This window comes from Gossypium hirsutum, unplaced genomic scaffold (genome assembly GCF_007990345.1).
Source record: "Gossypium hirsutum isolate 1008001.06 unplaced genomic scaffold, Gossypium_hirsutum_v2.1 scaffold_1578, whole genome shotgun sequence".
Classification (NCBI taxonomy): domain Eukaryota; kingdom Viridiplantae; phylum Streptophyta; class Magnoliopsida; order Malvales; family Malvaceae; genus Gossypium; species Gossypium hirsutum.
In genome coordinates, this window is record NW_024403688.1 from 2,266 (window position 1) to 7,308 (window position 5,043).

The 5,043-nt window shown below is 34.4% G+C and overlaps 1 non-coding gene across 1 annotated transcript; it reads left to right on the forward strand.

Annotated features, from left to right (window-relative positions):
• Window positions 1-1,944: 1,944 nt before the first annotated feature.
• LOC121227733 (small nucleolar RNA R71) lies at window positions 1,945-2,051 on the forward strand. Its single transcript, XR_005925262.1, has one exon. It is a non-coding gene; the product is annotated as a small nucleolar RNA R71 (small nucleolar RNA).
• The last annotated feature ends 2,992 nt before the right edge of the window (window positions 2,052-5,043 follow it).

A 5,043-nucleotide genomic window follows, 5' to 3' on the forward strand; every position in this document is an offset into this window, starting at 1 on the left:
AACTACTAGCAATGTGTTGTAATCTCCCAGGTAAGCATACTTCACATGTACTAGCAAAAGTTCAATTCCAACGTAGGAGGATCTTCTATGGATGGTCGAAAAAGTTTAAAAGATTAGCCGATAAATTTAATATTTGAAACTTCTCCTTTTGATCCATTCTCAATTTTCTTAGCTTCCATCAATTCACCAAGCTCTTCAATCATTTCTGGTTCAACTAACTCAAATGAGTCTGCATCATCATTATAATTATTGTGATAAAATTCTACAAATTCTTCTTAAACTATTATGTCAACAATCTTAACACATTCTTTATTTTATCTACACACTTCATAACATCAAAAACATTAAAGGTTATCTGATGATCATTAACTCGCATTGTTAATTCACCTTTTTGTACATCAAATAATGTTCTACCAGTTGCTAGAAAAAGTCTCCCAAGTATGATTAGTACCTCTTTATCAACCTCACATTCTAGAATAACAAAATCTATTGGAAAAATAAATTTGGCAACTCTTACCAACACATCTTCGATTTTACCTCTTGGATGTGCATATAAACGATCAGCTAATTGCAATGTGACAGTTGTCTCTCCTTCCCTATTCCCAGCTTCCTAAAAATAGACAAAGGCATTAGATTTATATTTGCACCTACGTTGCATAATGCTTTGCCTACGTAATGATTTCTAATAGAGCAAGGTATAGTAAAACACCCTGGATCCTTTAGTTTTATTAGAAACTTGTTTCTGTGCATTGTTTACACCTTTTAGTGGGAGTGATAGTTTCAAACTCCTCTAACCATCTCTTCTTTGATAAGATATCTTTCATGAATTTCGCAAAATTTGGCATTTGTTCCAATGCTTCCACTAATGGTATGTTCATATGTAATTGCTTCAGGACATCCAAGAATTTCTTGAGTTGAAAATCTTAGATTTTTGGAAATGCTGAAGAAAATGTGATGGTGGCCTTTCTTCCATTTGTTAAGGTTTTTTTGCCATGGCATTTTTATTGGCAATACAAGATGAATAAGCTTCAACATTTTTCTGGTTGCTCTTTTCTTTTTAGCCTGCTCCACTACTGATTCTAAATTCTTCTTATTTGTGAAATCTGAACTAGCTTCTTCAATAGTGGTGTCATTAACAACTCCTAGTAACTGCATACCAATTCTGAGTGTAATGGCTTTGCACTATTCCTTCCCTTGAGATGGTGAATTTTCTGTATCACTCGACAGTGCTCCTTGCAGTTTTGAGCTTAATGCTTTGGCAATTTGCCCCACTTGATTTTCTAAAGCTCTTAAAGATGCAGGTTGACTTTGAATAATAGCATCGTTCTTGGCCATGTATTCTTTCAATAGAGCTTCCGTAAATGAAGAACTCGAAGTTGAATTTTGCTAAGCATTTTGTTGTGGCATGGGTTGATTGTATCTAAGTGGTGCACTGCAACATTCTGTCAAATAGCATTACTGGAATTTTGCACCCATTGATTACTCCAACTAAAATTGGGATGTTGCTTCCACCCTGGATTATATGTGTTGGGATATGGGTTGTTTTTGTTGCAATTAAGATTTCCCATATAATAAACTGAGGCTGGGTTTGATGGGCATTCATCAAGAACATGATCTTTTCCACAATAAACACATGTTAACTCAACTGCTTTCATTTCCTACATTGCAGCTGGTCTTTTCAGTGCTTTAATCATATTTGTTAAAAATGATGCTTGAGTTGTTAGGGAAGTAACCACATCAAGTTCCATTGCACCAGTAACTCTTCTGCCAATCCTTACTCTTGTAGTGGGGTATTGATAATCATTGTTTGCTATCCTCTCCAAAATTTCATATGCGTCATTACATGATTTATTGAGCTAAGCCCCATTGGTAGATGTGTCAACCACCATCCTTGTATGAGCATTCAATCCATTGTAAAACATTTCCATTTGCGTCTAATATTGAAAACTATGTATTGGGCATTTTCTAATTAACTCCTTGAATCACTCCAATGCTTCATATAATGTTTCATCCTCAAATTTCCGAAAGAATGTAATATCGTTCCTCAATTTGCATTCATGTTTGGAGGATTATATCTTAGCAGAAACTCTGACAAATTTCATTTCAAGATACCACTGTACCTGGCAGCAATGCATTTAACCATGCTCAGGCATGACCTCGCAATCAATAAGGGAATAACTTCAGTCTCAAGGCATCTTCAGGAACATCTTGCTGCCTGAATGAGTCGCAAACTTCCAAAAAGAGTCTTAATGCAACCATGGATCTTTAGTAGACAATCCACTAAACTGCCCTATAGTTTGTAACATTTGAGACATCATCGGCTTTAACTCAAAATGTTAAGCTTGAATATGCAGCCTAACAATTCCTGGATTTTTAATCAATTCCAAGATATGCACTAAATGTTCTCTGATGAGTTTGTATCTTTCATCGATATTCGAGGAATATCAACATCCCTTCCATTCTGACGTAATGGCTCTTCTCTAACCTGATCATTTTTAATTCTTTCCGTTTCTCGCAATTCTTTTCTCCTTCTTCTCAAGGTTCTTTCAATTTCTGGATCAAAAGAATACTCTTTAAGTGTAAAATATCTCTACTTATGCACCAACAAAAACCTGAAAAACAAAAATCAAAATAATTAAGCTAAACTAACAAAATTAAAGAGGTAATAACAAACCAAATTTTCACCAATATTGTCGATCCCCAACAACGGCACCAAAAACTTGTCGAGTTTGAATGTGTAATGCGGATGTACAAGTATACACGTTAAATCAAGTAATAAAGTGATGAGTGAGTATCGTCTCCACAGGGATCGGAATTGATTAAAAAATGGTTATGTTATTATAACGAATTTGACTAATTAAACAGTGCAAAAGAAACATATGACAAATTGATGAAGAGAATTAATAAATAGATTAATAAAATCAATTATGAATGAAAAAATGCCAGGGAAATTGAAATGCTATGGCAATTCTCAAAGAGTAAGTGGGGAGGATTTGTATTGTTGAATGAGAAAAGCTGGAATCACTCAAGTTTTATTTTTATATCTTAATAATGCCATGGCAAAATATTGATCATTTTACTACTCAAGGACTCACTACTGCAATTTGCTTCTTTCGAGAGCTAGACTTTAAGCTATCATTCTGAGTTTTTGTATGTCTACAGAACTCAAGAATGATATCCAGGTTGTTCTTCCTTTCCCAGTACAGATCGCAACTTCTACGTCTAAAGTGCTGCGAATATTCTTTTGAATTCTCTCTTGTATCAATCGATAATAATCTAATTTATTTAATTTTTTCAAAATTAAATCAGATCTAACAACATACCATACAATCATCTATGTCTAGAGCTTGTATGCATGCATTTAAAATAATCACAAATTGAATGAAACAGTAATCTACTCAAATCAGACCATAGGTATAAAATATAGTAAAAATTCACCCAAATAATTCCAACCTAATGAGATTTAGCTCATGGATTGGGCATTCAAATCCAAAATAAAACCATTCAACATCATCATTCAAGTTTACAAATCACAAAGTTCAAATCAGAAAATAAAGGCAGAATTGTAGAAAGCTCTCACAACTCCAACTTTTATTTAATACTGAAATTTGATGCAAAACCCAAGGTAGATTTCTCTTCCCCTTCCTTGAGTCTGTGATTTTTTGTTCTGTTCACCCAAATAATTCCAACCTAATGAGATTTAGTTCATGGATTGGACATTCAAATCCAAAATAAAATCATTCAACATCATCATTCAAGTTTACGAATCACAAAGTTCAAATCAGAAAATAAAGGCAGAATTGCAGAAAGCTTTCACTACTCCAACTTTCATTTTAATACTAAAATTTGATGCAAAACCCAAGGCAGATTTCTCTTCCCCTTCCTTGAGTCTATTATTTTTTGCTCTATAAGCTGCTACCCTCTCCTCTTTTTTCTCTGAAATTTTCCACGAGAATTCGATCTAAAGAAAAACTGTTCTCCAATCTTCTTTCCCAAAATCCTCGTTGCTTTTTTTTCTCTATTCTCTTTTATAGGGTAAGTCCCTCCCTCTCAAAACACACATTTTGCTTCCTCTTTTTCAGGGTGGTTTTGGTACAAGTATAGTTTGCTAGAGTGACGTGGACTGAGTACTGCGTCATCTTTTTAGAATTGTCATGGCATTCTTGTTGGCAATCAACCAACATTTTGCCATGCCAATATTTCACTTCCTTCATTTCTTTCTCCTTTCTCTCTTCTGTTCTTCATCCTACACCTAATGCCAGCAACAACCAAGACCTTTCTTCCCCGGTAACAAAATAATGACATTTATAGCACAATCCAAGCTTTGTTATGCAATGTTCTAAAATTATCATAAAAATGCAAACATATTACTTAATAACAAAAAATTAATTCAATCTAGAGGCCTAAAATATAACTCTTTCAAGAGTTATCAGCAACTCTTCAAGAAAGTTGTAAAGGAATTTTATGCCACCTCTCCAGATAATGCTTTAATCTATGCATGCGGTGCTTCGGTGTTAGTCGATGAATACTCCATCAACACACAATATGGTTCCTAAAAGCCGTGATGAACATTCTAAATTTTTAATGACTGCTACACCATCGACCGTGTTTCTTTGAAGCCTCATTGTAGGGTACAGTACCATTTTCTTAAATCTGCCTTAGCCCTTGAACTCGTAAGTCTACTATTTCAAAGGAACACATGTTGTTACTGCACTTTATTATGACTGGAAGAAAGATAAATGTTGGAAAAATTATTTTTAAAGAAGTTATCATTGCGCACAAAAGAATACAGGAACCTTGATTTCCATTCTTATTAGCATTTTAACGGGTCATGTAACGCCCGATTTGGGCAGAAGAATGCCTTGAGTGTGGGAATGCATAAAGTTTAGGTGTGCGAGAAATATCACAAATTATGTGTAGCTTTAGTGGCTAAGTATTTGGGCATATTTGGGAGTGCTTGAGAAGCCTGGGTTCAAATCTAGGCTTTAGAAAATTTAGTTTTTCCTCTTAAGTGAATCTGGACACTAGCACATAGGTTTATAA